Here is a 12,511-nt window from a genome sequence, read left to right as displayed (position 1 = left end):
AGATATAGTTTTTCTGATTAAATAACAAAAATTACCTATCTGAAATTCAAATCCTTTCCTCAAAATATTTCAGCCTCCGTAGAGATAAAAAAGTTTCAAAGTCTATAATTTTGATACTTTTCATTACAAGAATAGTAAACGTTTAGAAATATTAAAAAGCCCCGAGGTTTCGCTTCCTTCAAACAAATAGCAGAAATTTTTCATAATTAAAATTCATGTTGCGGAAAAATATGCGAAAGCGTTTAATCCATTCTTTAAAATACCAAGAAATGAAAATTTAACGACAGAAGTATGACGACTCACTTTCGAAAATCCCACGGTGCGCGCGCATAGAAATTCCCAAAATACACAGGGGTCACGGCAGTGCGCTTTAATTGTTCTTGCTAATTGTGCATACCGGAAGTGTCCAACCGCGAGCGAGTGGTGCGGCGAGTTCAACGAACGAAACCGGTGTGTTTAAATCCAAACGCCCGACGGGCAGATAAAAATCGCGCACAATCCGCGACACAATAAATTATGAACGCGCGCGCAGCATCTTTTTCTGATTGCGGGGTACGTGCATGCACAGCACACTCACTCGCCTTTGTTAAGCACACACACTCGTACACAGGACCAACTGCGGTTGCGTCCTCGAACGCACAACTTTTTCCCTGTGCGGCTGGTGATGTGATTTTAAGTGCGGTTCCAAGCCCCTAACTGTAGTAGAGGTAGGTGCTAGAATTCGTGAAACTTATTAAATGAGCGCAGATTTTTTTACTGCCTTTTAAGCTGAATTTAAGTGATTTGCCAGTTTCAGAACTTGCAACATCCGAGCACCTCGTAATTTTTCTAGGAAAAACAAATTAATGTAAATTAGAACCAATCAAGAGTGTATATTTATATAAGAATATCTCAAATTTGACCGGGAGTTAATTTTTGTGGCATTGAAGGGAAATTAACTTCCTGCATGGCTAGTCCATAATTGTAAAATAATAATAATAATACTTGCAAGAACCTAGTAACTGCTTAAATTATTCAATGAGCAATTCCAGGTGAATTTGACATCGATTTGACGGGATTTTTTTACCGTTTTACTGCTGAATTTTACTTTAAGTACTTTTTGCATGACAAACTCCGAAATTGAATCCCGGGAAAGTGGGCGTTGCCTAATTTTATGGCTATCACAAAAATCCCCAAAAATGAAGGCTTTTTGAATGAAATATACATAGACTGTAACTCTTGGTTGAGTTGGGATATCATCTTGAAATTAATTAATTTAGGTCACTTCCGATATAAATTAAAATTTTGAACAAGTTTTACGTTTACTAACAAGTCGCAGGTCAAAGGCCACATTACATGACCTTTTTTCAACTTTTCAGGGTGATAATTTTTGGATTTTTGACTAAGAAAAATTAATCCATTTGAAATACTTGGTTATACGCTCCGAAAACCTGATAAAAGAACTGATTTAATGCCTGGAATGTATTTTGGTTGGAAATTAAATCCTGCTCCAACGGCATATAGAAATCTTTTTATTAAAAATAATTTTTTTGCCTTAATTTGTCATCTGACAGCATTAAACTCTTCATATATTTTAGGAGTTTGAAAATTGGCATCATTTTATTCCACACAGTCAAGTTTTGATTGGGATATTTTTAAGTTAAAATATTTTAACTCTGCATAAACCCTCAGTGTTCGAAGCCTCCAACAGATGGCACCACCGTATACTTTAGTAATAAATTTAATTTTAAGGAACTTCCGCTGCGATTTCAGACTCGATCCTGCCACTGTGCTTTCTTCACTTAATGCAATTTCTTTTGACCAGCTGAAAACAAAATCAGTTCAGCCATTCGTCGTAGGAACGGTGGAAAAGATTTTTTATTCAAACAATAGTTTTTCACGATTCTACGGCGATTGGCTTAGCCGATTTTGGTTTTCAGCACGTCAAAAGAATTCATAAATAAGTGAAGAATGCATAGTTGCAATCGCAGTTGAAGTGCCTTAAAACTAAATTTGTAAGAAATTATACGGTGGCGCCATATATTGGCGGCTTTGAACACTGAGGGTTTATACAACTAGTGAATTTGCAGCAGAGTTTTTCCTTACTGTAAATTTCAGTTTGTGCACCTGCTCGACCTAAAAAAAATGTGTAGAGGCTAATTTCCTATTTCTTGTGAATGAAAATTAATAGAACCATAAATTTCGGAGTAAACTACACACAATAAAGCCCGTCAAATTTCACGCCTACAGGTACAAGACGTTCGCTTTTGTTTACTGAGAGACCCGTTGCAGAGGGTTCAGTTCGCGGAGCAAGCGCATCCACCTCATTGTGCTGCGCGGAAAAAAGCCAGCCAGCTTCAGCTTTAGGTTAGGGGTCTGCGCGACGCGTAGGCTTCGGGCCTCCTCTCTTCAGACTGCCGCCGCCGCTTCTTTTTACACCCGAGCAAAGAGCGAGAGAGAGAGAGAGAGAGAGAGAGAGAGAGAGAGAAGCAGGTAGATTTTCTTTGCCAGCGACCTTCAATACACTCCGACATACGGGCTCTCTTTTTATGTGAGTGTGCGAGAGAGAGAGAGACGCTAGCTGGCGGGCCAACTTGCTTTGCTTCTTCTCTCCTCGGCTGGGTCTTTAGGAAGACCTGCCGCCCGAAGCCACTTTAGTCCATGTGGTGCGCTCGCCGAGAAACGAACCGCGCGCGCGTTCCCGGTGGCTTCTCTCTGCTCTGCTTTTCGGTTCGGCCGCCTCACCCAAGCTGACCGGTGAAATCGACGCTGTGCACTTTTGGATTTGCATCAACAGGTAGTTGAGCGTGATTTTCTTTCTTTTTTTAAAAAGCGGCTGATTTTCGTCAAAGTTTCTGGATTGTTAGGATAGTTCAGGAGGGGTGACCTAATTTGCTTTTAAATTCAGGAGGAATCAAATTTACTGAAAATTATTTCAGTAATAGGGAATTCATCGATAGAGAAGCGTTCGTTGCAAGCGGATGAACTAACTATTTTGTTGTTGTGTTTATCTCGTTCGCCCTCCGAATTGCGACTGAAGGGGAAGTTTTATCGATTTTCAATTTGATAAAGCATGCGGAATAAATGCAACCATCTGCTATAAATAGGATTGATACTACAAAACGATGAAAGATATTTTTCTTACCAATGCATAAACCTGTACCAAAGGATTCGGTTCAGGCTTAAATATTTGAGAAAACAGGCTGCAAAGTTAGCAATGCTTTTCAAATCGCGAGGAATATCACCTGCCTAAAATCTCGTTTTATTTCTCAACAAAGAGTTTCCTTGGCATGGATCTCGTCAAAAGGGATCAAAATGCGTCAAAAATATGTAGAAATTTCAATTCTTAACATGAAATACTTTAGATCACTGCACATATAATTTTTTTAAACAATTTATTCAAACCATTTTCAATTATTTCCCTGTCATAATCAATTTTAACCAAAGAAATAACCTTAATCAAACTCTAGTTTGCCTAATCTTCGTGCTCATCCATCTCTCTTTCGGCGCCTGTTTTGATAAATATTTGGTCACGGCGTTGGACGCATCAATTAAATCCACACGGTGTCAAAATTAAAGCGGCCTTCGTCGCCAAAGTTCAAGCAGAGCAAGGAATGCGAGCCAGCAGTCTGTGCGCTTATTCTTCTCTTTTTTCCTTCTGCCGCGGCCGCTTCTTTAAAATTTTTTACCCAGGTCCCGGCGAAAGAGGATTTCTGGCGAATCTTGTTTGAAAACAGGTCGATCGGCGCGCGTCTGAGCCGAATGTAAAGTAAGCAGCAGAGACTTTTGTGTTGATCCTCGAGTGCTGCTGCTGCCAGTATGCAAATACGCGCGCGGACACGGGATGAGGGTACCGTAAATGTAACACACCGGCCAGACTCGGTACTTTTCGCAGTCGGAAAAAAATGATAAATGGCCTCGCGTCTGCCCGGCACTGATTGACAAGAAAATGAATTTGTATTAGCAAGCCACAGTCTCATCGCCTTCCTCTCCACCGCGCGGAGAGCGCGCAATCTAATTATGTAAAATCCATTTCTCTTGTGGCAGGGGCGGATTATTAATTGTCTCATTACTTTGCACTGCACATCCATCATTGCTGCTCGCTTTTAATTAGTTCAAGCTCTTGAAATTTTTGCTTTTGTTTTTTTTATCCTTGGGAAAACGAATGAGATTTAAGCTTTGTTTCCACTTGCAGATTAGATATATTTTAAATTTGCAGGGTAACAATGAATAAAAAATGCAGTTTTAGCTGTAGAGCGTGCAATAATGAAACCAGGACGAAGCAACAGTTGAATTTCAGATTTTATCAGACATCTCGAAAAATTAAACCGTTTTGGCAATGATTATTTTATGCTTGATCTATCCAACCGTGTGTGAGTTCAGAGGTATATTTCTCTTCTGACGAAATAAATCATGATTTTCAACAACATTGTCAGCCTTGTAGCCGATTTTTCAGAAATTTAAGGACAGGGGGCGAGTTTCAACAACAAAAACCTCAGAGTTCGTTCAAACAACGCCAGCAGCCTTTCCAACCTGCTCTCCCGAACAGACAAAGAGTAAACCAAAATCAACCAGGCGTTCCACCTTATATCGTTTTGATATACATTACGAAATCATGGAAATTTAACTATAAATATACATAAACTAATTATATAAAAATACAGATCATCTTTCCACATGTTAATGCTTTATTTTTCTTAAAATTTTGTTACATTAGTGAAAGTTTCGAAGAAGCCAAATTTTCATTTCGGAATTTGTGTTAATTATAGGCCTTAATAAATCGAAAAATTAAACATTGCGAAGCTCACAATTTTCAAGGGGATCTTTTTAAAAGGGTTTTCAACATTGTCCTGTAAATAGGTTGAGATGTTGTCGAGATAATATTGGAATTGAGGCAAAAATAGTCATTTATCTTAATAAAAATAAAACAGCTATTAGTCCCAGAAAATTTAGATCGAGCAGAAACTATTGAATCAAGGAGTTATCGATTTAAATTCAAAAAATTATATACATGATGCCGTCCCGTAGTCCCAGACTGTACCTGTTGGGCATTGTTCAGGTATATCGGGTATATCGGGTAGATCGAAAATTGATGTTATTGGTAATGGTTGTTTGGTTGGTTTTGAGTCTGGGCGGGTGGGCAGTCCTATCAGCCGGGAAGGTCCCTGATTCAATTGCTACAACAGTTTAGATTGGTTATACTGGGGACAAAAGCGCAGGATAGTTTTGGACTCTTACTTGCTGTTGATAATTTTGAAATGGTTGATTTTTTTCGTTAACTCTTTGTCTGTTCGGCTGAGGTTGAACCAGCTGCTGGCCTTGGTTGGACGAATTCTGTGGTTGTTGTTGTACAGAGATTATGAAGTTAGCCCCCTGTCCAACGTTCTGAGCACCACAGATGCAAATTATCGCGACGAAGAATACGAGAAGACCGCCTATTTCCATATTTAGGCTGTGACTTGCAAATAGATGTCCCAAGCTACTGGCTCACAGAGAGTGGTTACCCTTGTTTTATGCTTTGCGCCGTACCGTTTTTAGTGGGAATAAATCAATGGAGCGGACGTGTTCGCAAAGATGATTTCCCGGGTTTGACACAGTCCCGGGAAAAATTTTCCATCGGGAAAACCCGAATCGTGGAAACCCCTTCCCGGGAAATCCCGGCTCGCTTTACCTCATTATTAATAATATGTTACATTGGTAAAAGATTCGAATGGGCAAAGTTTTAATTTCGGAATTTGTGTTAATTATACGCGTTAATAAAAAAAATTAAACACTGCGAGTAGCTCAAAAATTTCAAGTAGTTCTTTTTGCAAGGGTTTTCAACATTGCACTGTAAATAGGTAAATTTGCTAATGTCTCTTTAATTTGGACTAAAAGGTTTCAAAAATTATAATTTTAAATTAAAAATAATCCTCTTTTTCTTGTTTCCATTTCTTGATGCATTTAGGACTGTCTCCCTACTTGAAATCTGATTTTATTTCAAAACAAAAAGTTCCCCCTAAAAGTTTCCATACACTGTTGAATAGATCTTGACGAGAGAAATCGAATTCAGTTAAGAAAATGTGGTCAAGCGCTGTAAAATTTGGAGAAAATTTGAATTTTTTCTATAGCTAGGTCCTATTTTATTGTTGAAAATTGTAGAACATAACATTGTTTATTAATCAACTGCTGATTGCATCCAACAATTCAAATCTTTTTCAATTTTTGACCTGTATCAATCCACTTTCTGATTTTGAGTGACAACACAATCAGTAGTAAATAGCAATGCGAGAAAGAGAATTATCTTTAGAATATGTACACAAGCTATTTGACCGCCATTGAAAAAGAAGCAAAGTCAAGATCGAGCAATCTGCGGCTACTGCATCGGGGTTAAATATCACACACGCGGCTGCTGGCTGCCTTATTTTCTCAGTCAGTCAGACCAAATTAACGTGATGAGAGAAATCTTTTATTTCGCTGCTGGCCATTTTATTCGGTGTGCCCTTGCGTTGCCTCGCTCACTCAGCGCACAGATCGTAATTACCGAGAACTGCTTTTCCTCTGCTTCTCTGTGAGGTGATCACACGCTCCTCGCGGGCTTTCGGTGGTCGCCGCCACCGGCACTCGCCCAGCAGAGAGCACAAAAACACACGGCAGACCGAAATTAATCTCTCTCTCTCTCTTTTTCTGTTATGAAAGGCATCCGTTCGTTTTATTCCTTCTGTGTGACGCACGCGATCCCGAAAGTTGCATTCTCACAGCATAACATTATTCCAGCACCCGCGTGTGTGTGTTTTTTTTTCATTCTCTCCTGCGACTAATAAAGCTCATGTTTATTCATCAGTGGAATTAGTGAGGAATGATGTTGGCCGTCACTGCGCTCGCCAGGGCGAGGCGCTTTTGCTGTTTTTGTTTTATTAATGAAAAAGAGCGATTTTCGTGCCAACCGCCGTCACACACGATTCTTTTGCGTGAAGGAAACAGACAATTTTTCTCTCTGGACCCAGGGGAAACAGCGAAAGTGTGCCCTGAAAGAAATCTCTCAAGAAAACGAAAGCTAATTGGTCAAAACTAGTTTTTATGATAAGCAGAAGAAAATTTCAAAAGTCACCAGATATAATTGCTTTAATTTCTTCTGATTTCCCCAATTTCAAAGGTATAATAAAAAGTAATGGGCTCAAGTAACGCTGACATGCCGCAGACAGAAATTCTTTAGACCAGTAAATTCATAAATAAAACAAAAAAAATGCCCCAATTTTTTTTTCAAATGTCTTCTGCTTTATTTTAAATCGCCCTAATTAAAGCCCCAAACTAACGATTTTGACATTTTAAAATTCTTCTTTAATAAGGAGAGCAAAAAACGTAGTGAATCCGGATTCCCAACAATTTACGCCCGTGTCCAAATTGGATAATTGGATTCGAGAGGTAGGAAAATGGTGCTCCCTATTTTTTTGTTTTCAATTAGGGCGCTGGCGAGCCAAGCGTTTTCCTCGCGGTATTTAACATAATAATATTTTCCCTTTTGAATCCGCTGCAATGGAATTCGATCCCCGTGTCCGCCCATGAAAAGAAATAAAACTCGATCGTGTGCTGGTTATTGTTGCCTGGACGTCTGATAACGAAATGAATGAGCCCTTTGGATCGGAAAGCATTTTAATTAAAAGCAACGAGCAGCTCCTACCTGACGCCGAACCATTTGTAACAGCAGTTTACAACCTTTGCCGCCCGTCTTATTTCTAAAGTTACCGGGCTGAAGAGCAAAAGCCTTCCGCCGCACCAGCTCCCTGCTCGCCCCTATTTCTCTTTTACCCTTTTTCTTGAGGGGGAGGTTCATGGCTAGCTTTGTCTGGATAATGCGGGAAGGCAACCTGCTGTTTTCATTCCTGTGAGTAATTTTTTATTCTATAGTACAGTGGTTAACAATCTGAATGCTCTAAAGAAACACCTAAGGGAAAGTTTTTTTTTACTTTTTTGGAGAAATAAAAACGAATTGAATTGACCATCAGGCGCCTTCAATAAAATTTTCATGTGCTTTTCAATTCGGATGGCTTTTCATTTGCTCAGTTTAAATTATTTTTCTCCCTTACCAATTTAATATCAAAAGAGACACAATAAGTAATTGGATTTTTCAATTCGCCAAACCTCAAAAGATTCGCTTTTCATTAAAAATTCCATTCTGATTGAAAGTGCATCTGTCGTTTCGGAGGAGGAAAGCCAAAACTCTTTTCTTTCTCTACTCCTCCGACAATTCGACGCAGAATAATGTTTTCCGCAGTGGAGCGTAGCGTTTTCAATTTAGCCTCGGCCGCACGCCGAGAGAGCACTGCTTCATTTCTTTTGCCTCTTTTTGTCAGGCTGGCCAAGAGTCATATTAACAAGTCGAGTGGCTCTTCTCGCTGAGGCCTCTCGATCAAATTGCCAGAGTGTGCGAGAGCCGTGAAATATTGTAACCTTTTTTATAGATCGTTTGCAGTGTATTAAAAATAATATAAAAATAAATGCTGCAACAGGTGTTGTTGTAGTTGTTGTGGTAGAGTATTTTTAATTGGAGGAAGTGTTAATGCGGCAAATGTGTACCTGACTGACACTTTGTAACATACATATGCAAATTCTAGCTGGTTATTAAGAATTATTAATTAAATTAATATTTTACGACCGGGAAAATCTATGTAAACGTGACAACTGTTATTTTAGCAGTAAAATTTGGTTTGTGCTGCAAGAACGCAAGTGACCAATCAGAGAAGGGAGCGATTCTCTCATTGGACGTAGTGCTGACCTAACTAAGATCGAGACAGCAGCGCCACAGTGACAGCCAGCGCAAGCGAGAAAAAAGATCAGCTAACAGCCAGCCTTGTCGCTTGACTTGCTTGCGCTGGCTGTCGCTGTGGCGCTGCTGTCTCGATCTTAGACAAGAGCCAATCAGATATATCTTCTGTTAAATGATTTAGTGGTCGGTGAAAAATTTAAAAACTACAAATAATATGCGAACAAACATAAAATCGACGTGTAAAATTATTCAAAGCGGATTTGTTTGTTCATAAAACAAAAATTCCCTTCCATCTGTGATTTCCGCGTGAGCGCTTTTGCTGTTCGCTGGGCAGTTGAAAAAATTCTCCACCTCGGGTGTGACTTTTACAAGCAACACAGGCAGAAAAGGTCTGCGACTCTGCGGCCGGGGCTGGGCGGATAAAGTACACATGCACACTGAGTGAGCAAATAAATGCGCGGCTCTTCCCCAACGCAGAGCAGAGGCTATGGCTGGCTCTCAGCTCTCTCAAGGCCAGCTTGGACCATCGTCCTCCCAACAAGCGAAAGAAAGAAAATGAGAAAAAAGGCGCGCACACACACACACTCACACACACGCACACACACAACATGCAGCAGCCCCTGCACAAAAGACGGACGGACGCGCGGCGCACAATTCAGCACAAATCTCGGAATTGAAAAGCGAGTTAGTTGCGCTGACACGATGGAGACCACTTTTATTTTCCACAGCAGCTGCTGCTGCTGCTCTTATGCAAATATATATCTGGAGTGACAACAGATTCTGAAATTCGATCGCCATGCACGAGTTCCGGCCGTTCTTGTTTTGCGAAACCCGATCCACGCATGCACCTCTCTTTCGTAGGCTAATTTTGGTACAAATTGACGTGGGAATTCTACTTTGTATAATAATATTGTCGTGTCGCCTGGATCATCCATGACGCAGGAAAATGCGGCGTAATTGCACGCAAATTGGGCTGGCGTGAAAATCGTCGTTGTCGCGCGTGAGAGTGTCGGTATTGAGTTTCAATCGCTTGGGAAATACGTCTCGCAATCATTTCACAATCGGTTTGATAATTTTTTTGTTTATTCAGGCATAACGATTAATTGCTGCAAAGTGAACAAATAGGCAGTGTTCGTCACATAAATAACGAGCAAAAAGCCGCGAAGAAAACGGTACCTCGACGCTCCTTAATTAATATTCTGAACGCACGCCAGCAATACTGTCATATTGTGTCATTATTTATTAGCAAACGTGAGCCCTTTGCTCCTCTCATCCATTCTATTTGCTACTAAAACATCAACATCTTTACTCTTTTGCACCGTGCAACAATCATACTTTATCAAGATTAATTTCATTTATTTAAGGCGAATCACCAGACTTGGGAATTTCAGTTACTTAAGTCGGTATTTTAGACTTAAATTGTCAGTTTTTAGCCGGAGGTTAATACGAAGGTTTGGTTTTTATTTCACTGCTAATTTTTTTAACACTTTTTGATGGGAAAAGTTATAAAAACAGGTCAGATCCTTAAAATTTTGTGCAAAGATTTGATTTGAATTTTAGATGTTGTATGGCATATGGCCCATATTTTATTTATTTTTTTTAGATTAATTTACCGAACAGTAGTTAATAAATTAATGAGCTACACAAATAAATAAAAACATTTAAGTTAACATTGAGGCAAGGAAATAAGCATAAAAAAATACATGTACGTTTAAAATTTTAACTGAAAATTCCTTTAAAAATTATCTTTCCCTCTTTTATTTATTTAGCTGGGAAAAAGGTCGAAACTTGAAACCTTAAAAACTTGCCAAAATAAATTTATATTCCTAACTTAAGGAATTATTTTGAAAAAACAAATAAGTCTCCCATCGCTATTGCTTTCACTGTGCAATTGTTGTTTATACAGACAACCAGATGTGCACGTTGGATTCGGTTCTTTGAAATGTAAATATATGAGAACTTTGTCAAGGGATGCTCGTAGAAAAATTGTCGTTTGACCTTTTCTCACGGTCTTTCACATTTCCAAAAATAAGTGTCACTTAATATAATCATGTTTTTTAATTCGCAATTTTTTCTTTTCAAACAAACTCGATCTTCAACAATTTTAGAAGCAATAAAAAAGGTGAACCAATTAATAGAGGCCAGTTATTAAATTTTAATGTCATCTGGCAATATTAAAATTCCCGCATGCGTCAAGAATTTTAAGTGGCTGCGAAAAATCACGCACGTATTATGGAGCTTTTAATTAGTGGCGTCTGGTGCGCGGTGCTCGTGTCACTAATTTACGGCCAAATTAAAATTCGCCCGAGCGCAGCAGCAGTCTGAGGAAATTACACACGCGCTGCCGAGTCGGGTCCGCGCGCAGCGCACGGACGGAGAAGATTACGATGATTATTTTCTTTGGGCTCTTTCTTTCTCGAGCATCACCGACATCGCCAGCCGTTTTAGCCAACCGGTTTTGAACACACACTCACGTTCGGCATATTCCATATTCGCCCGCAGCGAAATTTAATTTTTCCTTTATCCCCAGCTGTACATTGTCCCCGAGTGTGTGTGTGTATTTTTTTGTCTTGGCTCGCTTGCCTCTCTCAGTCAGATGCTCCTTTGTAAGTCATCACTATGCTGGTCGCTGCTGCTCTCCTCGTCCCATTCGCAGCGGGCAAAATATTGTAATTAATCACCACGGCAGCCCTGCCTCGACTTTTGATTCAGCCGCGCAGCTCTAATTACTCGCAAGCCCTAATTGCTCATTGCTCCACTGTCTGTTTTTTTTCTTGCTTTCTTCTTCCTCTGAGTCGCGAGGCACGCGAAAATAATAAATTGTTTCGCTCGTTTATGTAGAGTTTCCCCTGGTCAGGTATGTAATTTTGGAAGATTTTTAATTGTTCCGACCGTAGATTGCCCTCGTTTTTTTATGCAAATGGACATCGCAGTCGTTAGGATTCAAAGTAATTAATTAAACGCGGTATCTGGTTGTAATTTGGAGGACTCACCAAATTTTTTCTGAAGCTTAATTTTCGATTTCTTTGATGATCTCATTTGCAGGGATTTTTTCTCTAACCACCTGGTATTTCACAGTGGATTTCTCTCATCAAGCCCAATCGAATGAACAACAAATTTGAGATCATTGTTCGATTTCATGGCTCATTAAAATTTCCGTGATTTTTAAAATATTTAGATTTTATAAAAAATCTGATTTGCCTCTCAAAATTATTATAAAGGCAAGTGTAAACCTGTGTGATAATTTTAGAGCTGGAATTTGCTTTTATTTTCGAGAAATTCCGCCTAGAAACCTAGAATAGCAAATTGTTTGATATTTTGCAAACATTTTTTCATCTCTAAATTGTCAGAATTGCTAAAAATTGCACGCTGTTAGACTCATTTTGACCTCCCGTCACGAGCTTAAGGGCTTAACCCACCCCAGGTAACCATTTATTTTTAAATTTTTATAATGTTGGAACTTTGGGTTCATCTGCAATGATAGTTTTTAGCTCCTTTTCTTAAACAGGTAGGTGATGGTTTAAATTATTTAATAAAATGCAAAATCAATCTGATAAATTCTTTCATCTTTATGAGGTTCATTAAATTATGTTGAGCGAACTTAATTACCAGATTTTTATAAAAAGCGACAAAAATAATAGATTAAATCGTCAAATAAATGCCAAAAAACTAAATTATCATGTTGGACTAGTTCCATTTTTACAAAAGTTTTAAGTGTATTGAAATAGGGTGAAAATTGAAATAATATATGTTGTATTTGTTGGCTGCAATATAAGCAAGCAATCT

The 12,511-nt window shown here is 39.1% G+C and overlaps 1 protein-coding gene and 1 long non-coding RNA gene across 6 annotated transcripts in view; one reads left to right on the top strand and one right to left on the bottom strand.

Moving 5' to 3' along the window:
• The window catches only part of LOC135935533 (ankyrin repeat and BTB/POZ domain-containing protein 2), a 66,849-nt gene that overhangs the window by 34,575 nt on the left and 19,763 nt on the right, over nucleotides 1–12,511 (top strand). Inside the window, exon 1 of one of the 5 annotated variants that reach the window (XM_065477948.1) lies at nucleotides 2,610–2,776. The exons of the other annotated variants lie outside the window; for them this stretch is intronic. The gene's annotated coding sequence lies outside the window, so the exon portion shown is untranslated. Of the gene's footprint in view, nucleotides 1–2,609; nucleotides 2,777–12,511 lie in introns of those variants that run through there. 5 annotated transcript variants of the gene reach the window in all.
• Nucleotides 4,650–5,496, bottom strand: LOC135935536 (uncharacterized). The gene is made up of 2 exons (XR_010574227.1): nucleotides 5,218–5,496; nucleotides 4,650–5,156 (listed from the first exon to the last, which is right to left on the bottom strand). It is a non-coding gene; the product is annotated as an uncharacterized LOC135935536 (long non-coding RNA).

The sequence above is a fragment of the Cloeon dipterum genome, chromosome 2 (assembly GCF_949628265.1).
Source record: "Cloeon dipterum chromosome 2, ieCloDipt1.1, whole genome shotgun sequence".
NCBI classification, from domain to species: domain Eukaryota; kingdom Metazoa; phylum Arthropoda; class Insecta; order Ephemeroptera; family Baetidae; genus Cloeon; species Cloeon dipterum.
This window is presented reverse-complemented; position numbering and strand designations above follow the sequence as displayed.